Here is a 23,949-nt window from a genome sequence, read left to right on the forward strand (position 1 = left end):
AAGAGATCGGGCGCGTTCAGGGTGGTATGGCCGTAGACTCCAATGCAGAGGTCTACATCACATCTTCTTTATCCATTCGTCCAACATAGGGGTGCATGTAGCCCTTTGAATTCGTATTTTTGTGTTTTTTGGGTAAGTACCCAGTAGCATGCTTGCTGGATCACAGGATAGTTCTATTTTTAACTTTCTGAGGAATCTCCATACTGTTTTCCAGAGTGGCTGTACGAGTTTGCAGTCCCACCAACAGTGCAAGACGGTTCCTTTTTCTCCACATCCTCCCCAACACCTGTTGTTTTGTGTTGTTGGTTTTATCCATTTTGACAGGTGTGAGGTGCTGTCTTACTGTAGTTTTGATCTGCATTTCCCTGATGATGAATAATGATGAGCATCTTTTCATATGTCAGCCATCTGGATGTCTTCTTTGGAGACATGTCTGTTCATGTCTTCTACCCATTTTTAAGTTGGATTATTTGATTTTTGGGTGTTGATTTTATATGTTCTTTATTTCTTTATGTATTTTGGATACCAACCCTTTACCAGATATGTGCTTTGCACGTATCTTCTCCCATTCCGTAGGTTGCCCTTCAGTTTTGTAAAGGCTTCCCTCCCTGTGCAGAAGCCTTTTATTTTGATGTAGTCCAATAGTTTTATTTTTGCTTTTGTTTCCCTTGCCTCAGGGGACCTATCTAGGAAAAAGTTGGTCTGGCTGATATTAGAGAAGTGATTGTCTTGCTTTCTTCTAGGATTTTTATGTTTCAGGTATCACATTTTAAAAAAATTTTTAATTTTTAAATATTTTATTTATTAGAGAGATCACAAGCAGGGCGGAGGGGTAGATGGAGAAGCAGATTCCCTGCTGAGCGAGGAGCCCGATGTGGGACTCCATTCCAGGACCCTTGGATCATGACCTGAGCTGAAGGCAGATGCTTAACCAACTTGAGCCACCAAAGTGCCCCCCCCTTTTAAAGATTTTTATTTATTAGAGAGAGAGAGAGAGAGAGACAGGTCTCTAATTTAGATCCTTAATTCATTTTGAACTTATTTTTGTGTATGGTGTAAGAAAGTGGTCCAGTTTTATTCATTTGCATGTAGCTTTCCAGTGTTCCTAACACCATTTGTTGAAGAGACTTTCTCCTTTGGATATTTTTTCCTACTTTGTTGAAGATTAATTAACTGCATAATTGTGGGTTTATTTCTGGATTTTCTGTTCTGTTCTGTTGATTTATGTGTCTGTTTCTGTGCCAGTACCATACTGTTTTGAGCTTTATAGTATAACTTGAAGTCCAGAAATGTGATGCCTCCAGCTTTGCTTTTCATTTTCAAGATTGCTTTGGCTATGTGGGATCTTTTGTGGTTCCGTACAGATTTTAAGATTGCTTGTTCTAGTTCTGTGAAAAATGCTGTTAGTATTTTATAGGGATTGCATTAAATGTGTAGAGTGCTTTGAGTAGTATAGACATTTTAACAGTATTTCTTTTTCTAATCCATGAGCATGGGATGTCTTTCCATATCTTTGTGCCATCTTCAGTTTCTTTCATCAGTGTTTTATAGTTTTCAGAGGACAGGTCTTTCACTTCTTTAGTTAGGTTTATTCCTGGGTATCTTATTATTTGTGGTACAGTTATAAACAGGATTGCTTTCTTAATTTCTCTTTCTGGTGCTTCATTACTGATGTATAGAAATGCAACAGATTTCTATACATTGACTTCATATCCTGCAACTTAATTCTTTCATTAGTTCTAGCAGTTTTATGGTGGAGTCTTTTGGGTTTTCTTTAAATAGTATCATGTCATACGCAAATAGTGACAGTTTTACTTTTTCTATATCCATTCGGATGCCTTTTATTTCTTTTTGTTATCTGATTGCTGTGGCTGGGACTTCCGATACTGTGTTGAATAAAAGTCGTGAGAATGGATATCCTCGTCTTGTTCCTGACCTTAGGGAAGAAGCTCTCAGTTTTCTCCCATTGAGGATGATGTCCGCTCTGGGTTTTTCATATATGGCGTTTATTATGTTGAGCTGTGTTCCCTCTAAACCTACTTTGTTGAGGATTTTTATCATGAATGGATGTTGTACTTTGTCAGATGCTTTTCTGTGTCTGTTGAAATGATGATATGATTTTTTTTTTTTTTTTTTTTTTTGTTTGTTTGACAGAGAGATCACAAGTAGGTAGAGAGGCAGGCAGAGAGAGAGGAAAGCAGGCTCCCCACCTAGCAGAGAGCCCAATGCAGGCCTCGATCCCAGGACCCTGAGACTATGACCTGAGCTGAAGGCAGAGGCTTAACCCACTGAATCACCCAGGCACCCCTGATCATATGATTCTTATCGTTTCTCATATTGATGTAATGTATCACATTGGTTGATTTGCGAATATTGAACCACCCTTGTAACCCAGGAACAAATCCCACTTGCTCGTGATGAATCATTTTTTAAAAATATATTACTGGATTCAGTTTGCCTAGTATTTTGTTGAGGATTTTTGCATCTATGTTCATCAGAGATATTGGCTATACAGCTGCCTCTTTATACCATTTTGTTGGTCTTTGTCTTGGCTTCCCACTGATATTAATACCTCTGCAGGTCAGTGTTGTTTCTCTTTGAAGTCTCTGGAGTCTCAGGTGCCTGACTGGCTCGGTTGAAAGATCATGTGAGTTTTGATCTCAGAATCGTGAGTTTGAGCCCCACATTGGGTGTAGAGATTACTAAAAAAAAATAGATAAACTTAAAAAAAAAAAAAAAAATCTCCACAGTCTCAATGGTGGGATACTTGGTCCTAACAGAATCCAGATTAGATGCGAGTAAGCCGAATTAAATGTGAAGGTTCTGTTCCCGTTGGTGCTTTATGTTGTTTCTGTGGAAGGCTTTCACTGAATCTGCTTAGAGTAGGGTGTTTGAAATTTGAGAAAGTGGGTGCTCTCATTTTATTTCATTTTGGTGTATGAGCATTATTAAAATTATCACAATTTTTTAGCTTTGAGATGATTAGGGGTTTTTTTTTGTTTTGTTTTTTTGTTTGTTTGTTTGTTTTGGTGAGGGGCAGAATCCTTGTAATTAAGAGAGAGTTTTGCTTTACCTCTAATTATGCCTCTAAAAACGTTGGAGGAATTTTTGTCTTTGGTATTCAAGTTGTAATGAATCCATATAATTTTTAATTTCTTACCCAGAAGTTTGGCATTTGAGGACAAATAGGGAAGAATTCTCAACCAAGAGAAATTAATTTGTGATGTGACCACCAAATCATGGCTTGTTCTGGGAATAGAGAGAAGCACGTATTGAGAAATCAAAAATGAGACAAAACTGATGGCAGAGTAAGAGGCTTAGTGTCAAAGAGGTATTACGGAAGCTGGGGGAAGGTAAACCCAGGCCTTAGAGGAGAGACAGAGAAGTATGGCAAAGACTGTCTCTTGTGAGTGAGGCTCTTATTATAATCTTGGGCATTGGGCTAGTGAAGTGATTACTCTGATTGACTGATTGATTGAGTGATTCAGTCATTCAGTTAAGAAGTATTTACTAAGCACGTACTGTGTACCAGATACTATTTCAGCACCTCTCATTCGAATGGGAGAAAGACAATAAACAAATAGATAAAATACCTAGCTAGCATGTCAGGTGGTGATAGTTCTATGGAGAATAAAATTTTAAAGTATAGGAGGTGCTGGGGTGAAAGTTGCAGTGTTAAACGGGATCAAAGGACATCTGGGAAGGTGACATTGGAGCAGAGACCTCAAGGAGGTTAAGAGAATAAACTGTATACGTTGGGCACAAGGGCATTCTAGAAGAGAGAAGGTCAAATGCAAAATCCCTGAGACACTTGGCTGGAGTGCAGCAAAGAATGGCATGATAGAAGATGAAGGTGGAGAGGTGATAGAGATCAGATTATTTCAGGGTCTTCTAAACCATTTAAGGGATTTTACCTCTTACTCAGAGTGGTTTGGAAAGCCATCAGAAGCAGAATAGCATGATTTTATATTTTTAAAGGATTACTGTGTCTGCTGATTGAGAAGAGACTGAAGAGGCTCTGCTAAATAGGGTAAATTAAAGTTAGGCAACATCATACGCTTTTAGATTCATTTGTGTCTTGAGACTGGAGAAAACCAGAAGGCAGGAGTCAATGATTATGTCAGAATTAGAAAGACCTTAAATGTTTGAATGAAGAGTTGCTAAATAAATAAAGCAAGCCTCTTAGCAGGCAGTCTTGTCTGCAACAAAGCCTTGCCCCCTCCCCAACCATAAAGGCATGTTATTGAAACTTTGAGAAAGGGAGATCCTCAAAAAGCTATAGTGAACGAGAGAGATAATCAGTGGAAATTTTGAGATGTCTGTTATTTTCTGCTTATAAAACAAATACAAATTCATTTGTAAAAATTTAAACATTACAGAAATGAGTGATATAGAAAGAATGTTCTCTGCAGTGCTAGTCAGTTAACAATTTATGTGTTAACTGCAGAGTTTTCTTTTAATGTAAATAAAAACATTTTTTCTTTATTTGTAAAAATGGGATCATACTAAATCTACTAGTTTTTCCATTTATATATTTCACTTAATATGTCATGGACATTTTCCCATGCTGGTGTATATAGATCTGTTGTGTTCTTTTTGACAGTGGCATAGTATTCCAGCAGTTGAATGCACTCTAATTAATTTAACCAGTGCCTTGTTGATAGAATCTGGATTGTTTCTGGTCTTTACTTTTCACAGACAGTGCTGTGTCATCTTTGTGTACTTGTGCAGGTGTTTCTAGAGGAGGACGAATTTTTAGAAGTACAATTGCTGGGGCCAAAAAGTATGAACATTGCTGATGGTAAATGAAAATTAGTTGTATAGTATTCATTATTACTAATTTAAGATATGTTCTATTTCCAATTTTATTTCATGGAATATAATTTCATAGATTGGGACTCATAATCCTGGATTGCTTTTTTTTTTTTTTTTTCTTTCCTTCTCCCATAAGGTGGTAAGTTTCTCAGTAGTAAAGTCTCCTGCCCTTGGGTTTTTCAGGAACCTTGTTCCTCGGGGTTGAAAAGGACTTTTGTTTTCTCAATTCTAAATATGTGCCACCTAGAGATGTTCATATATTTCTCTAGCAGACTTGTGTGAGGGAGACATAACCTTGGTTTCACCTTTGACATTCACTTACTGGCTTTAGGCCACTTGGTCTTCAGGGTCTTGTTAAGTAACTGGGAGAAACCAGGAATCTCTTGCCCTGTCATACAATAGTAACATTTAGATATTTGACGTATTTGTCTTTGGGGGTAATTAGAAAACCCATTTCTTTCTTTAGCAATATGAGGGTGAGGGTAGCCTGGAAGAGAGGGTACCAGTGTTAATCTTTTTCACCTTCACTGCTCACCTGCGCAACTAGGTCACTCTATATTTGAGCCTCTTTGAATTCTGAGCGTGTCCCTGCTTATATCCTCTATATCAAAGGTTGGCAAACTTTCTCTGTGAAGGGCAGAATAGTGAATATTTCAGGCTTTGTAGGCCATATGGTCTCTGTTGCAAATATTGAACTCTGCCATTGTAGCATGAAAGCAGCCAGAGACAACATGTAAGTGAATGAGTGTGGCTCTGTTCCAATAAAATTTTTATTTATAGACACAAATGCGATTTTCATATATTTTTCACGTGTTATGAAATAGTCTTCTTTTGATGTTTTTCAGCTATTTAAAAATAAAAATACCATTTTTAGCTCATGGGCTGTACAAAAATAGGCAGCAGGCCAGATTTGGCCGACAGACCGTGGTTTGCCAATCCCTGCTCTACGTGTACGTGATTTGGAAGAGAGTCAGGTGCTATAGTAATAGAAGGCATTATGGTAACGAAGGCTCTGAAGAGGTAGGTAGGGAACTCTTGCTCTGTTTTTCTCCTCTCTCCTCTTTGGACTTCATGTCCTAAGAATTGGCTCTTTTAAGATTCTTTGCCATTTAAAAGCAGGCGTAAGTGCATAAAGAGTTTCTAGTTTCCTCTATCTGCCCTGAAGCAAGGTTTCCAGCCTTGCTCTGTTTCTGTCGTGGGAATTGTTTGCCAGTGAGGAGGCTTGCCCTGGTATGGGGGAGGGTGGGAGCCTCCAAGCCCTGCAGGCAGTATGCTTGACAAGCAGCCCTTCTCCCATTGCAGGTCAAATTAGCACCTGTTAAGACTGATCTAAATTATCCCCCATCATCCCTCTCTCTGGGGCTGAATGGTGCAGAGCAGGCTGTGTGCTTTGTATACACACTGAGAACTTGAAAAGATGTAATCACTTCTGTCAGCTCCCAGTGTTGGAGTGTTACAGGGACTACAGTGGGATCTGTGTGTGTGCTGTGATACACTGGAGCAATTTCTCATGTACTCCTTCCCCTTCAAGTCCCCTTCTCTACCGTATCTCCTCACAGTAGTGCTCCAAAGGGTGCGTTGGAGGTTTTGCTAAGACAATAACACCAGGTGTATGGGATTCTGTTTGCATAATATATTTTGCTTATTGTAATCGGTCCCAGCTCATTAGAGCTATGCAGGTAGCTTCTTCTCCTCTTGGATTTCTTATATATTTGTAGGGAGGGGAGGATTCAGTCCATCTTACTTCTTTTGGAAGCCCCCCAGACAGCGTATTTGTGTGAGCAAATTTGGCTTTAGTGCATGGGCCTGTAACATCAATCCAGAGATTGCAAAATAACCTTCAGGTATGTTTATTTGACCTTTACAGTGTTTCTAAAAATTTCAGTTTTTTTCCAGTTGAGTCCAGATTTCTGGATTCTGTTGGAAAAAAAAAAAAATTAGAAGATTCGGCTTGTAGTCCTACAAAATAACTAACAGTAGGAATTGAGTAGTTATTGCCTCTTTAGTCAGGCATGTAAGTTTCTTTGTGCCTTAATCTGCACTGCTGTTATTTATCTTTCTTAATTTGAGTTTCGTGTTTGTAACCTCCGCATTAGCTCAAATAAATCATGTTGTTGGTTTTGTGTTGGCAAATTTTTTTTTTTTGTAAAAAGATTTTTTTTATTTATTTGAGAGAGAAAGCAAGTGAACAGGAGTGGGGGCGAGGGTGGTGAGGGCAGAGGCCAAGGGAAAAGCAGACGCCCCGCTGAGAGGGAGTCTGACACATGGGTCTCAATCCCAGGACCCCGAGATCATGACCTGAGCCGAAGGCAGAGGCTTAAACCGGCTGGGCCACCCAGTCACACCTCCTCCCCACTTTTTTTAAAGTAGGCTCCATGCCCAACGTGCACAACCCTGACATTAAGGGTCCCATCCTCTGTCAACTGAGCCAGCCAAGTGCCTGGGATGGCAGGTGCCCTACCACTTAGCTTCACCTGGGGGAGGCACTGGGTGGGCATTGCACTATCCTCTTCTCTACTCAACTGCTCCTGCCTAATTCACCCACAAGGGGTCCCCTGCTGGCTGTTGGCTGGTGTGCTGACAGCCCCCCTCACCTGAGAAGCTGCCTGACTTTTTAAATAGCAACAATTAATAAACTCCTCCTCTGTTTCCAAAGAGGGAAAGTGGGGGTGCCAGGCTTATTTGCTGGCTGGGTCACACTTTAGTGAGCAGCTTTCTGTTATGTCAGGTTATGCAGTCTGAAAGTAACCTTGCTTTGTTGATGGACTGTGTGAGATCTTGGAGAAGAATGTCATGCCTCTCCCTTTGGACAGAGCACTTTAGGTAGAGGGCTGGGTTCCAGTGAAAAGGCTGCTTGGATGCCACCTGCCAGGAAATTTAAATCAAGTTAGAGCAGCAGTTAAAGAAGAGAATTGTAATAATAAAAGAATAAAAGGCTGAAAGCGTGACCTTGTCATAAAAAGAGAATCAGTCACAGTTTGTTAACATTGTGCTCTTTTCCTTTGCTGCAGCAGAGGGTATGAGTGTGAATCTTTTTACCTTTCTTACTTTTTTCCTCCCCTATACATGTTCACATGCATTTCTCAGTTTTCCTTTCTCTTCCTGCTGTCTCCTTGGATCACTTCACCTCAGCAAGGTGGCTTTTATCCTTTCTTTGTTCTGCTGGCAAATGTGACCCTCCCCCCTTTTTTGGTCTATCTTATTATAAAAAACACATCAATTTACCCTCTTAGTTTTTAAATGTACAGTATGGTTAAGTGTATACATAGAGTTGGACAACAGATCTCTACAACTCTTTTTTTTTTTTTTTAAAGATTTTATTTATTTATTTGACAGAGAGAGATCACAAGTAGGCAGAGAGGCAGGCAGAGGGGGAGAGAGAGAGAGAGAGGGAAGCAGGCTCCCTGTTGAGCAGAGAGCCCGATGCGGGACTCGATCCTAGGACCCTGAGATCATGACCTGAGCCGAAGGCAGCGGCTTAACCCACTGAGCCACCCAGGCGCCCCTACAACTCTTCTTTTTGCATGAGTGGAACACTATACTCTTTGAACAGTTTTTCATCCTCCCCACCCCTGAAAACTGCCACTCTGTTTTCTTTTTCTATAAGTTTGATTACTTTAGAAACCTCTTGTAAGAGGAGTCATGCAGTATTTGTCTTCCTGTAATTGGCTTATTTCACTTAGTATAATGTCTTCAGGGTTCATCCATGTTGCAGCATACAGGAGGATTTCCTTCTTTTTAAAGGCTGAGTAATACTCCACTGTATACACATTTTCTTTATCCATTTGTCTGTCACTGGACATTTAGGTTGCTTCCACATCTTACCTATTGTGAGTAATTCTGCAGTGAACATGGGAGGACAAATATTTCAGATTTCATATATTTCAGATCTTGTTTTCAGTTCTTTTGCAAATACACACAGGAGGAAGATTGCTGGATCATATGGTAGTTCTATTTTTGATTTTTTTTTGAGAAGCCTCTATACTGTTTTGCACAGTGGCTACATTATTTTACAGTCCCACCAGCAATGTGCCAGTGTTCTAATTTCTCTACATCCTCACCAACATTGTGATTTCCTGTTTTTTTTTGGCAGTGCCCATCCTAATGGGCATGAGGTGGGGATCTCATTGTGCTTTGATTTGCATTTCCTGATGATGAGTGATGTTCAGGATCTTTTCATTTGCTGTCCATTTGTAGATTTTTTAAAAAAGATTTTTATTTATTTGAGAGTGAGAAAGAGAGAGAATGAGAGATCACATGGGGGGAGGGGCAGAGGCAGAGGGAGAAGCAGCCTGATATGGGACTCGATCCCAGGACCCCCGGGATCATGACCTGAGCCAAATGAAGATACTTAACCTACTGAGCCCCCCAGGTGCCCTGTAGATGTTTTTTTTTTTTTTTTAAAGATGTATTTATTTTAGAGACAGAAAACGTGTGCGTGGGCAGGGGAGGTGGAGGAGAGTGATAGAGGGAAAGGGAAAGAGAATCCCAGGTAGACTTCCTGCTGAGCATGGAGTCCAAGGCAGGGCTTGAGATCATGACTTGAGCTGAAATCAAGAGTTGAAAACTTAACTGACCGAGCCACCCAGGTGCCCCCATTTGTGTATCTTCTTTGGATAAATGTCTGTTCAAGTCCTTTGCCCATTTTTTAATGTTTTTTTTGTGGTTGTTGTTGTTGTTAAATTGTAGGAGTTCTTAATATATTCTGGATAGTAACCCCTTATCTGGTAGTTTGCAAATATTATCTCCTATTCAGTAGATTGCCTTTTTACTCTTTTGAATGTTTCCTTTGATGTGTATAAGTTTTTTAAGTTTTATACAGCACCATTTGTCTTTGTTTTTGTTGCCTGTGCTTTTGGTATCATATCTAAGAAATCATAGTTCTTCTGGTGTCGTAAAGCTTTCCCCCTGTGTTTTTGTTTGTTTGTTTCTTTCTTTTTGTTTGTTTTTCCCCCCATGTTTTCATATAGGAGTTTTTATAGCTTCAGGTCTTACATTTAGGTCTTTTTTTTTTTTTTTTTAAGATTTTATTTATTTATTTGAGAGAGAAAGCACAAGCAGTGGGGAGGGGTAGAGGGAGAAACAGCCTCTCTGCTGAGCGGGAAGCTGACAACAGAACTGATCCTAAGACCCTGCGATCATGACCTGAGCAGAAGGCAGATGCTTAATGAACTGAGCCATCCAGGTACCCTTACATTTAGGTCTTTAATCCATTTTGAGTTAATTTTTTTTTTTTTAAAGATTTTATTTATTTATTTGACAGAGAGAAATCACAAGTAGGCAGAGAGGCAGGCAGAGAGAGAGGAGGAAGCAGGCTCCCTGCTGAGCAGAAAGCCCGATGTGGGGCTTGAACCCAGGACCTGGGATCATGACCTGAGCCGAAGGCAGCGGCTTAACCCACTGAGCCACCCAGGCGCCCCTTTTTTGAGTTAATTTTTATGTGTGGTGTAAGGTAAGGGCCATCTTCATTCTTTTGCATGTGGATAGCCAGTTTTCCCAGTGCTATTTGTTGGAGAAACTATCAATTCTCCATTGTCTATGTGGTCTTTTTTTTTTTTTTTTTTAAATAGGCTTCATGCCCTATGTGGGGCTTGAAGAGTCGCATTCTCTTTCTGAGCCAGCCATGCACCCCACCATTGCCTATGGAGTCTTGACAACTTTGTCAAAAAGATTATTCGACCACTTACACACGTTTTATATCTGGGCTTTCTCTATTCTATTCTGTGTGCCTTCCTTTATACCAGTACCATTCTGTTTTGATTACTGTAGCTTTGTAATATATTTTGATATAAAGACGTGTCAGGCCTCCAGCTTTGTTTTGCTTTCTCAAGATTGTTTTGGCTATTTCACTGTAAGTTAACTAACTGGACTTTGAATAAAAACTTGAAAATATTGTTTTGGCTGTTGGTCCTTTGAGATTCCCTATGAATTTGGGTTTTTTTTTTTTTTTTCTCTTTCTGTAAAAAATGCCAATGGAATTTTGGTAGAGATTGCATTGAATCTGTAGATTGCTTTGGGTAATATGGACTTTTTTTTTTTTTTAAGATTTTTTATGTATTTATTTGACAGACGGAGATCACAAGTAGGTAGAGAAGCAGGCAGAGAGAGAGGAGGAAGCAGGCTCCCTGCCGAGCAGAGAGCCTGATGCGGGGCTCTATCCCAGGACCCTGGGAGCATGACCTGAGCCGAAGGCAGAGGCTTTAACCCACTGAGCCACCCAGGCGCCCCTAATATGGACATTTTAACAATATTAAGTCTTCTAATCCCTGAACCTGGGATGTCCTGCCATTTTTTTTTTTAAAGATCTTATTTATTTATTTGACAGAAATCACAAGTAGGCAGAGAGCCAGGCAGAGAGAGAGGGGGAAGCAGGCTCCCCGCTGAGCAGAGAGCCCGATGCGGGCCTCGATCCCAGGACCCTGGGATTAATCATGATCTGGACTGAAGGCAGAGGCTTTAACCCACTGAGCCATCCAGGCGCCCCTGTCCTGCCATTTATTTGTGCTTTCTTTACTTTCTTTCAGCAGTGTTCTGTAGCTTCAGTGTGCAAGTCTTTCAGCTCTTCGATTAAGTTTATTTCTAAGTATTTTATTCTTTTTGATGCTGTTGTAAATAGGACCATTTTCTTAATTTCCTTTTCAGCAAATGTAATTCTTTTAAAATTAAAACAAGAAGGAACTTTTTTTTTCTTTTAAATTTCTCCAATCTAGTGTCTTCCTAGAAGTCCAGCAGTCTTCTCTGCATGGTTTTCTGATTCCTTTCACGCTTGTCTCTTACAAGTTCTCAGAAGGAATTAAGGCAGAAGCTGGGCTGATCATTTTCTCTTAGCTCCTTTTAAGGCCAAGGAGTTGTTGTAATACTCATCCTAACAGAGTTGCTGACTTTTTTAGTCCTTCATAGAGCCACTGAATTTGGCAGTTGTGTTAGACGGTATTGTTTTGGATATGATGAGGTCATAAAGTTGGGGTAGATACATCAGAATGTGTTTATTGTGAGCTCTTTGGGTGATGGTTCTGAAAGGGTGGTTCCTAGAGTAGGAGCATCAGCATCTTCTGGGAACTCGTTAGAAATACAAGTTCCTGGGCTCATCCCAGATTTACTGCATCAGAGACTTAGAGTGGGAAGCCATATAATCTGCATTTTTAGCAAGCTCTTCAGGTGGTTTTGATACACACTTAAGTTAAAGAGCATGATTTTAAACCACCTAGGAACTCTTTCAACACCATTACCACCGCTCTCCCAGATCTCTGTAGTGTACTAAGATCCCTTGCATTATTCATCACCTTTTATTTTTCCTTTTGCTCTTGTCCCAGGTGATGCAATGTTGCTTTAACTCTCACAGTCTCCTTCTCTCTTGTAATGTGCACTAACAGAAATATATGGAGTTGAGCAACACTGGATTCAATTTCTGGCTCTGTTGTGTGACCTTGGACAGTTAAGTAGCCTTTTTGAAGGTCCATTTTCTCAATTGGAAAATTATGTGAGGGTTAAATGAGTTAAGCACCAGTTGCTTTTGCAAGTTTAGATGCTCAAGAAATGCCTGCTCTTTTTTCCCTTTGTCCTATTACTCTGCTCAAAATACAAAACAAAACAAAAACCTTTGCCGTGGCATATTGCCTGCAGATTTTAAAATTTTTATTTATTTGTTTTGGTCTGTTGGTATTATTTTTGGGGGCTTCAGGCTTTATGGGGTATCTGAAATCTCATCATATAAAATTGGAATAAACCAAGTTCATAAAGTGAGGTGCCTATAGTATACGTGCTGCCAAAGTGAGCACGTGAGGTGCCTATAAAGGGTGAATAAGGAATGGTTATTAAGTTAGAGCTGGTGCTGGTTACTTCTGTTAGTCACTTGCAGTGGATATAGTGAAGTTTTATATTAGAAAGTTTACTAATACTGAAAGTAATTTGGACCATAGTAAGAGAATAGGATATTATCTTCATTTTTCCTGCACCCTCTCTCTCTCTCTTTTTTTTTTTTTTAAAGTAGACTCTACGCCTAGCATTGAGCCCACCACAGGGCTTAAACTCAGTCCTTGAGATTAAGACCTGAGTTGAGATTGAGTCAGACTGCTTTACCGACTGAGCCATCCAGGTGTCCCTTTCTTTCACTCTTTTATAGTAATTTGTGCAAAAGAAACTGGTCTTGCCTCATGTAAAGGGAGGGAGCATAAATAGCCTTAATTTCCCAAATTCTAGGGCCACCTTCTACATTAAGGGGGAGCTATCCAGGGCAGAAGTAGGTTTCAGAAAGATAGACTCTGACTGGGATAGGGAGGAGAGTAGTAAATCTTTCTAAATTGACATTGACAATACCAGGACTTTGTGCTTTGGACCCTGTGAGCAAGTTTGCGCTGAGTTTTATTGTTTAGTATTTGTTTCCAGATGTCTTGTTTGGTGATTTGTTTTGGTAGCCAAGGTTCCTTTGAGTACAGATGTGATTACTTCAGGCTTGCAGTTAACTTCACAGACTTAGTTCTAATGCCCCAGTTGTGATTGGCTTGAAAGTTCTACAAGATCAGGGCTCGTGGGTGGCTCAGTGGTTAAGTGTCTGCCTTCGGCTCTGGTCATGATCCCAGGGTCCTGGGATCAAGTCCCACGTTGGGCTTCCTGCTCCACAGGAGGCCTGCTTCTCCCTTTCTCACTCCCCCTGTTTGTGTTCCCTCTCTCACTGTGTCTCTCCCTGTCAAATAAATAACTAAATAAAATCTTAAAAAAAAAAAAGTTCTACAAGATCAGAAACTATTTCATTCATTTGTTGATGTATAATAAACCACACAGTAAAACTTAGTGACTTAAAATAACAATTTTATTACCTTCCATTGTTCTTTGGGTGGACTGGGCTCAGATGGGAAGTTCTGTTGGTCTTGCCTGGGGTTTCTCTAGAGTCACCGGGAGGCTCAGGTGGAACGGCTAGTCCTCTCCCTCTTCCTGTAGTCTCAGAGACTCCTCTCTCCATGTGCCCTTTCCAGCCAACTAGCCAGACTTCTTTCTTAGCAGCTTAAGGCTTCTTCCCAAAGCGACAGTTCCAAGAGGGAGGAATGGAAGCTGTCAGTTCTCTTAAAGGCTAGGGCCAGAACTGGCACAGCTTGCCACATTCTCTTGGTTAAAGCAAGAACAGACCAGTCTAGATTCAGTGTGGGAGGAGACCATACAAGGACAAGAATACTAAGAAGTATGGTTCTTTGGGGTCCATTTTTGGAGACTACTACAGGAACCATATCTATTTTATATATGAATATATAGTGACAATAAGTACTTGGGATTTGAATCAGTGGTTGGATGGACTGACAGATTGATGGATGAATGACTGCTCTTACCAATTTGAGTGAGGTTCATGTGATTCTTAGGTTTCAGATACCCACCCATGTTTATGCCTCTACAGTATTCATCCTTCTCGACACATGTTTTCTTTCTGGGAAGCCACCTTTTTAGGCATAGTGATGTGGGTGGCCTGAGTGCATTATATGCCCTGCAGACACTTTGGGAGTTGTAATACCAGGGAGAAAAGAATAATTGGTATTTACTGAACTGTGTGGTGGCTGCTGTACTTTACGTATGTTCCTATTTATAGCAACCTTGTGGAATAGGGATTTCCCTTTAAATTTGGACATTGAAGATAATGGACTTGCCCAAGGTCACATAGTGAGTAAGTGACATGAGATGATGAATTTAGGAAGTATTCTCGGGTTTCCTGACTGGCTTATTTAAAAGAGCGTGCGACTCCTGATCTCAGGGTTGTGGGTTCGAGCCCCACGTTGGGTGTAGAGATTATTTAAATAAATAAACAAATTAAAAAAAATAAAAATAAACTTCATTCTCATTCTGAAGCTAAAGCACTGACTTGTGTCCTTTATTAGTTATTCAGAGTTTCCCTTGATTAGTCTCAGACCATTAAGATATATCAGAGGGGTTTTCAACAGCAGCTAACAGCATTAACATTTGGGGCTGTGTAATTCTTTATTGTGGGAGTCTGTGCTATGCTATTGTAGGATGTTGAGCACTGTCCCTGACCTTTATGCACTAGATGCCAGTGCACTCTCCCCACCCATTTGCAACAACTGTGTCTCTAGACATTGCTGTATGACCCCTGGGGGGGGATTCCCTCCCATTGAAAAGTTATTTCATGATTTGCTGTCCTTTAGTTTTTCTTTTCTTTTTTTTTTAAATGATTTCTCACAAGGAACTGGCAGAGTCTTCAAACCACCTCATTCTTGTAATAGTACTGCCTGGTTCTCCACACCCCCTTCCAAGTAGGCTCTGTGCTGGGCGTGGAGCCCAAGGCAGGGCTTGAACTCGTGGCAGAGCTTGAATTCAGAACACTGAGATCAAGAGTTGGATGCTTAACCGGAGCTACCCGGGTGCTTCTGCCTGCTTCTGATGGTCTTGAGTCCTGCCTTTCTTTCATTGCCTCTCTCCTCTTTTGCCTTGTCTTTTTGCTTTTGTTTGTGATTTCCCTATATCAAATGCAGCTGGACAGAAGTGTTTGTAAGGACCTTTTTTTACACAGGTATCAATTTAGCAGGCATTCAGATCTCTGAGATTATACGCATTCGTGTAGTGGAAAAAGGCAGTTTACATCTTCTAATTATGGTAGGGGAGAAAGGCATAATATTTAGTAAGCTGAGAATTAAATGGCTTCCAGGCTCCACAGAGTTAATCTTCAGGGTAGTGTTTGATTGACGTGCTAGAGGATGGTAATGTGCAATTCTTTTGGGGAACGGGGGAGGAGAGTGGAAATTGCAGTTTCTCTACTAATTGTACCTTAGGTGTCATTTATGACAATTTCATGTTGTCTAGACAGAGGGAAATGGTAGAGAAATTATTCTAGTGGAGTCAAATGCGGGGTCCAAAAGGAATCAAAAAGGTTGTGAAAGTCAGGATCAGAGTGGAAGGACAAGTAATATACCCCAGAGGCAAATCAGTGAAAATCAGATGTCACTTAGAGAAGCTGCTCAGGATGAACCCAGAATGTAAGAAAGTGATTGTACTCTGAGCTTTGTATTTGCTCGAGGGCTAACAGTGGATTGTTTGGGGGCCCAGCTGGAGTCTCTGCCCCTTGTCTATTTCTGTAGACTCCAGGAACCTCATTACTTGCACAGACATGAGCCAGGAAGGCTGCCTCTTTGCCTCTGGTTAGTAAATGCTCCAGTCTGCCGTGTATTCCTTTTTCCTCATTGTCTTGGAAGGCTTCATTTACTAACTCTCTTTGCCCTCCTGATGTTGGCCCTAAGGTTTTGCTTCATATTATAATATATAGTGTTTACAATATATCAGGGTCAGTGGCCTGTCATTTCAGAACAGTTGGCCTTGGTCAAGGGTTTTTTTAAATTTCAGGTTAGGAATAGAAATGTGAAAAATCATCTAGGAGGAAGTGTATGGGTTAGCTGTTATTGAAACAGTAAATGATTTCTACCCAATATATTCTTTGTAGAATTAGTTGGTATAGAGATCGTATTTTTGGAATCATGTTTTATTCTGAATAAAAGTAGTGGAAAAATTAGGATTATTGGATTTTTTAAAGTCTCTTCTTGATTTTGGAGGAAACCAGTCAACTAGGATGCGCTGCCTCTTAATTAAAATCTAAACCTGTATATCACAGCTGTTGCTTGTCTGGGTATGTGTGAGTATCAGAACTAACCGTGGAACTTGTTGTCATTGATATGCTCTTACTCATCCTTTGGTGAAAAGTCCCTGATCTAAATTTCTAATTTAAAAGAGTCTGTGGTCTATGAGCAGATCTTCCAAGTCTTTTAGAGAAAATGGATTTGGAGACAGAGTAAACAGGGCCACGTAGATCATCTTGGGCCTTTGTTCAGATGCTGACGAAAGTGAGTTTTTATTATTATTATTATTATTACTTAAAGATTTTATTTATTTATTTGTCGGAGAGAGAGAGGGAGAGAGCGAGCACAGGCAGACAGAATGGCAGGCAGAGGCAGAGGGAGAAGCAGGTTCCCTGACGAGCAAGGAGCCCGATGTGGGACTCGATCCCAGGACGCTGGGATCATGACCTGAGCCGAAGGCAGCTGCTTAACCAACTGAGCCACCCAGGCGTCCCGTGAGTTTTTATTATTAAGTTGAAATTTGTGTTGAGGATATACAAAAGCTAAGCATAGTGCCAACCAGTCATTTTATAATTGTATCAAAAATAACGACCTAGGGCAACTCTGCGGTTCATTTGGTTAAACATCCAGCTCTTGATCTCAGCTGAGGTCTTGATCTCAGGGTAGTTAAGTTCAAGCCCTGCGTTGGGCTCCACACTGGTGGTGAAGCCTGATTAAAACAAACAAAACACCTACCAGACAGTTAGCAGAGGGTCGTATATTCCCAGAGGGGTCTGGCTGACTTCTCAGGTAAGACTTTTGTATAACTGGATACACAGTTGTGTACTGAATGTTTCCAGCTTCTTTCTTTTGGTATCTGTGATTATGTTGAGCTCTGATGTTTTACCATCTGTCTCTCGCTGTACAGAGGCATTGAGGAATACGTTAATGTTTTATAAAGACATTCTGGTGAAACTCATTGTTTTGAGTCCCATGAATTGTTTATGCTTGATGATAGTAAGATGAGGCCCATCCATAGGACAGGCACTGTGAGCTCTTTCTGTGGTATGTCTGTTTTTTTCCTTGATGTCAGCCTTTTCGCTGTGCCACCTTGCCTTGTTCTACCCCACAGCAGGGGCAGGAATTGCCTGCCAGGCTCCACTGGAGACAGCATCATGCTTTAAGTGAACTCCTAGAACTGGGGGCCCTGCAGTGATCAGATGAGTGCCTATCGTTGGATAACTTAAACGATAATTGCCAGTGTGTGAAATGGGGAGGCTTGGATGCCTCCGCTTTAAAGCAGAGATGTCAATTTGGAAATCATAATAGAGGTGTCATTTCAGAACACACAATTATTTTTTTACAAAGAATAAGGGCTTGTCATCTCCCAGCCCAGGCATGCGCCAAGGCAGAGATTGGAGGCTTGCAGAGCAAGATTCAAAAATGAAGAAGGCAAGAAGAACTTGGTGCATCCAAGTTCCTTCGGCCTCATGCCACTCCATCCCCCTGAAAACATTGCCCTCTTTCCCCTGAGAGGTCTCTTTTAGCAATATGCCATCCTGGAGCATCTGTGGTAGTTTTCCCAGGCAAGTAGCCAGCCTCGGACTTTATGATTTAATAAGCCTCCCAGGGACCAGGCTGCCTTGCATTTATCGTCCTAATAAAACTATGTCAGCACTTTAACCTGAGCAGCTTAAGTGACCAGAGGGATAAAGGGTGATGTAAGAAGTTTCTGAAGACCTTGTTCCTTCAGGAATTTCAGTGTGAGTTTTTGGATATCTAGCAACCTTGTCTGAATGTCATGGGGTCAGTGGGGGCAATCAGATGTGTCTTCTTGCTTATTCTTCCAAATCTACTTAGGACTGCTCATTTATTTGTAGGCTTTTATTGGTCTCTTATTACATGTTAATTAGGAGTTTTAATGGGGACAGAAAGATGACTTGGACGCGGTACATGCTTTCATGTGGCTTATAGTCCAGTAGCAGAGACAAAACATAGGTAATGATAGTACATGGTAACTTGGCAGAGGCCTTTTTTTTTTTTTTTTAAGATTTTATTTATTTATTTGACAGAGACAGCGAGAGAGGGAATATAAGCAGGGGGAGTGGGAGAGGGAGACGCAGGCTTCCCAAAGAGCGGGGAGCCCAACACAGGGCTCTATCCCAGGACTCTGGCTTCATGACCTGAGCTGAAGGCAGACGCTCAACAACTGAGCCACCCAGGTGCCTCTGGCAGAGGCCTTTTAAGAGAGGTTTCAAAACCAGTGGGGTCTTTGGGAAGAGAGTGTGAACTTTTGGATGGAGGAGTCAGATGTTTGAGTTTTGAAGGATTTTTTTTTTTAAAGATTTCATTCATTTATTTGACAGAGATCACAAGTAGGCAGAGAGGGAGGCAGAGAGAAAGAAGGAGAAGCAGGCTCCCCGCTGAGCAGAGAGCTCGGTGCAGGGCTCTATCCCAGGACCCTGAGATCATGACCTGATCTGAAGGCAGAGGCTTAACCCACTGAGCCACCCAGGGGCCCCGAGTTTTGAAGGATTTTTAAAGGCAGAAACGGGAAAAGGAACTTTCCAGAAAGAAGCAATGGCCAACCTAAATACCTAGATGAGATGAGGGTGTGTTTAGTTTCAGCTAGAGCAGTGCTTCTCAAAGTGCCTATGGAGTTTCTGCTGTGACATGTAACGAGGTTATCACTCTGGTTGTTAATGGAATGTGTGCTTGTGTTAAGAATGTCTCAATTTTAATTTCAAATGTAAATATTAATAGATAAAACCCATATAAACAAAAGCTCATTGGGGTCCTCACTAATTTTTAAGAGTGTTAAAGGAGTTCTGAGACCAAAAAGGTTGAAATCCACCAGGCTGGAGTATATCATATATCCAGAAGAAATGAGAAATTCAGCTTCAGAGCTTTGGAACGAAGCTGAGGAATTTAGATTTTATTTTCTAGGCAGAAGGGAGCTACTGGTTTTGGGTTTGGCTTCCCTGAACTGAAATAGCAGATATCACCCAGACATCAGAGTCGGGCTGGGAAATGACTCCTTAGGCAGGGGCATCAGTGGCATCTTGAGGTCTGGGAGCAGGCTTTACATGTCATACAGGGCACAGAGTCCCAGCAATTGATTTTTCCCAGTAATTAGAGGAGGTTTAAACATATTTATTTGCTTTAGGATATTGATTTTTGTCTGTGATCTAACAACTAGTTAGAATATTTTCAGGATATAATCGTTGAGTAAGAAAGAGTTGCCACCGGCTTATTCATTCTGTCTAGACATGTATAAAGGTACCATACTTTCTTTCTTTTTTTTTTTTTAAAAGATTTTATTTATTTATTTGACAGACAGAGGTCACAAGTAGACAGAGAGGTAGGCAGAGAGGGGCGGGGGAAGCAGGCTCCCCACTGAGCAGAGAGCCCAATGTGGGCTCGATCCCAGGACCCTGGGATCATGACTGAGCCAAAGGCAGAGGCTTAACCCACTGAGCCACCCAGGCGCCCCGGTACCATACTTTCTGTTTCTCAACTCTGATATCTGTTGGATTTGAAATGAAAGTTCTTTTCGTTCAGATGACCCATCTCATCTGCCTTGATAGCTTTGTTCTTTTCCACAGCTTTCTTCCACTGTTTTTTTTTTTTATTGTTTTCGTAGTCATCAAAGGATATAGTGGAACTAGGGAACCCACTTGCGCATAATCAGAATATTAATCAGGAAAGGAAGAAATAGCTGTAGTCATTTAAAATGTTAGGAATTTTACAGCTTGAAGTGTGTCTCTGTTGAGTAATGATTTTATCAGGGTTTAATATTAATTTTTGATGACTTTAGTGTATAATACTTTGATTTCATGTTTTTCTGTTCCATTTCTTAGTGACTTCACTTTATCTTTCAAGGGATTTTATGTAAGCAAATATTTTAAGAGCAGGGGGTGGGCAGATTTTTTTCTGTAAAGGAGCAGGTAGTTAGTATTTTAAGCATGTTCCTGTCAGGATTAACTCTGCCTTGCCAGCTCCAAAACAGCCACAGACAATATATAAATGAGTGGATTGTGGCCATGTTTGAATAAAACTTTATTTATAAAAACAGGCAGCTAGCTTGGGGCCTCTAGTTTACCAAACCTGCCATAGGGCATTAGGGCAACTTACTATTTTAAGAAATCCTTTTTAAGAAATGAGTAATTCTTTTGAAAATGAAGAGTTTTCCTTTTAGTTTCCAGTGGTTTACTTTTCGGTTTTGTATATTGAATGTTTTTAATTTTTTGGAATGTTTCTAATTTTGAAATAATTTCAGGGACGCCTGGGTGGCTCAGTTGGTTAAGCAGCTGCCTTCGGCTCAGGTCATGATCCCAGCGTCCTGGGATCGAGTCCCACATCAGGCTCCTTGCTCGTTAGAGAGCCTGCTTCTCCCTCTGCCTCTGCCTGCCATTCTGTCTACCTGTGCTCGCTCGCTCTCCCTCTCTCTCTCTGACAAATAAATAAATAAAATCTTTAAAAAAGGAAAAAAGAAAAAAGAAATAATTTCAGACTGGCAGAAAAGTTGCAAAAATAGTGCAAAGAATTCCCTTATACTCTTCACCCACATTCCCTAAATATTAGCATTTTACCACATTTGTGTTATTATTCTCTCTCTTTTGCTCTATGTATGAGTATGGTTATGCTTTTACATATTTATGGTTTTTATATTTATGTACTTGTACTTATTCTTTTAAATGTATGGTTTTTATATTTATATATTTGTTTATTACATTCTTTCAGATGTTGGATTTTCTTAAAAGTAGGATATAGTTTGACAGAGCAGTGGTCTTCAGACTTTAAAAAAAAATACTATTAGTAAAAGGCTTTTGAGCAATTTGCGTGTGTGTGTGTGTGTGTGTGTGTGTGTTACAGATTATGGTTTATACATAAATAAAAAGTTCTGATATTTTCTTTCTGTTCTCCAGTGGGTCAGAATAACACCAACACCTGTGTATCTCAGTTGGACGCCACTGGTACAGAGAATGAACCAGGCAAACTTGCAAAGAAAGGGTTTTTTCGTGTGTGTTTTTTTTCCTGTCAGGGGCTTCAGTGACTCTTCAAAATTGTGATTACAGGCAGAATGAAATGGTAGCTTCAAGCCTGAACAAGCTTGTCTGAGCCCCCTCCTGAGCCCTACCTGATTTCGCATTATTGGGTTGCATGATAGATGGTTAAGGCAAGTCACATTTGTGGTGGCCAGAGAAGGCACACAGCTGGCATCTCGTCCCATTTTCTTATGTCATTTCTCCAGTGATGGCTGTTTGCAGGAAGCTAACTGTAGGAGAAAAAGATCTTTGTTTGAAGTTCCTAGAAGTGGTGGTGACATTTACTCATCTGGTAGCTCTAGTTCTTTTGGTGTTCAACACCAATTGGAGAAGTCTTTTTTAGTCCTTCAGGGCGTACTTGTGTCCTAACTGAAGAGAACTCAGTGTTTAATCAGTGGTAAGTGTGTGAGGGTGCTAGTCATAGTAATTGGCTCTCCTGATTTTGTGTATTAGCAGTTAAAATGCCATATATATATGGCTTGCCAGTCCACTGTATTGCCTGGGGAGCCTAAATGGTGCCAGCAGATTTTGTAGTAAGTAGGCACAAGGGATGCATGTTCCAAAAGAACCTCATCAGGGACTCCCCAGAGACAAGCTTAATATTTTGGCTTTATCCTAATTTAAAGAAGTCTTTCTAATTAAGTTAGGAAGTTAGGGTGGGAAGTAGACTTTGCAGGAGTATAAAATGGAATCATTTAAATTGAGATTATCTAATCCAGACTATTCTAGTTCAAGAATCTCCTTTACAGGATCCTTAAAAAGTCATCTCATCTCTCTGAATACAGACACTGCCTTAGCATAGTAGTAGGGGGTAATATGGGCTTTGGCTTCCTAACTTAGCAGCATCATTCTCCAGACAGAAGTACTTAAGAAAGATACATGTTTGTTACTCTGTAGGATGCTCCTTACCAAAGGGCTTCTGCTTACTAAGCAGCCATTTGGAGGATAACCTGATGGGGCTCAGCTATACTCAGGACTAAAAACTCCATGAGCCCTTTGGGATGGACGGACTTCTGGGTGTTCAGGGAAGTCAGTTGCTCCCAGATCTTGCTTCCATTCAACTCCTTCCCAATTCCATAGAACTAATTAATTAGTAGTGGACAAGTATTTATCTAAGATGGCATAAATGTCCTGAATATATACTCTTCTCAAAATTTCACTTTTCTTCTTTTTCTAGTCTAGATACCTCTCACTATCCCTTCCTCTCACAAACATTTTGTAGTTCAAGACTCAAAGACATGCCATTATTTTATGTGCCCCTAATGAAAGAAAAAAAAAATCCTTCCAGTTTAACTGTATCAGGGATGCCTGGTTGGCTCAGTCGGTTAAGCATGTGCCTTGGGCTCAGGTCATGATCTCAGGGTCCTGGAATTCAGCCGTGTGTCGGGCTCCCTGCTGAGTGGCGAGTCTGCTTCTCCCTCTCCCACTGCCCCCCACCCCACTCCTGCTTTCTCTCTCTCTCAAATAAATAAAATCTTAAAAAAAACTTTTCATACAATTATTAGACGCATCCCAGTGTCAGACATGCTAAAATGGGAGGGTATCTCTTAGAATTGATGAAACAGCATTTCTGCTGCTGTCGACAGTGATATCATTGAAGATCCCAGCCCAGAGAGATGTATCTTATTGCTTTCTTCTCTTCCTCTTGGTTACATTGTAATATTCTCTTCCTTCAGTGGTAGGGCTGCTTAAAATGAATTGTGGGGGGAGGTATTAGGCCTTGTTTAGATAGAAAGCATCATTTAACAGTTGGTTGTCCTGGGCAGGAAAGGTAGCAAGCCAGCTTGACAGGACCTCTGCTGTATCTCTTCCCCAGGCTGTTGGGGGAGATGCTTTGGTGAGCTAGTTGCTGGGATAAAGTGACTGCACATGACTATACCTAAAGTCAGCTGGTTTTAATAACAGTGAATTGAATTAACTCAATTGGAAAAGATTGGTAGCTGCTGTCCTTATCCTGCAGATCTGCTTTAAAGAAGAGTCTGGCAGGGAGCCGGAGACCTGTTCCCGGGAGAGCCAGGCAAGATGCTGCTGGAAAGGAACAATATGCATTTCTTTTTGAGACCATTTCCTCTGAAACGTGTTCTGTGGCAGGATTTTGATTGGCTGCCAAGGCACATTTGAGTTGGGAAGCAGTGTGGCAGACATGGCAAACTTGGGGGTCCCTGGGCCACATTTATCAGATGTGTTTTAATTGGCCCTGTACAAAGAGGGGAGAAAACATTTTAGCTAAAATTTATCAGTCAGGAGATTTCATGGAAAAGTCCAGATTTCTGGCTTCCCTTAAAACACAGGAAGAGCCGGCAATACTGAGCTTGGTCTTACAGTGGAAACATGCACTTTTTACCTACATGCATTGTGGTTTGAAGCATTTCGGAGTTGACCTTCTCTGGAGTCCTGGTGCTGTCACTTAATAGCCCTGTGCACAGTGCCATATACTTAACTTTTAGGCCCAGTGTTCTCATGTTTGTATAATAATGCCTACCTTGCAGTGATAGGTGAGTTTGAAGTAAGAAAATATATATGACGTGCTTAGTATTTGC

At 40.8% G+C, this 23,949-nt stretch overlaps 1 protein-coding gene across 6 annotated transcripts in view; it reads left to right on the plus strand.

Moving 5' to 3' along the window:
• LOC111149427 (autophagy and beclin 1 regulator 1) overlaps positions 1-23,949 on the plus strand; it is a 176,429-nt gene that overhangs the window by 42,573 nt on the left and 109,907 nt on the right. The window lies entirely within an intron of this gene.

The sequence above is a fragment of the Enhydra lutris genome, unplaced genomic scaffold (assembly GCF_002288905.1).
Source record: "Enhydra lutris kenyoni isolate GAN:26980312 unplaced genomic scaffold, ASM228890v2 scaffoldscaffold22, whole genome shotgun sequence".
Lineage (NCBI taxonomy): Eukaryota > Metazoa > Chordata > Mammalia > Carnivora > Mustelidae > Enhydra > Enhydra lutris.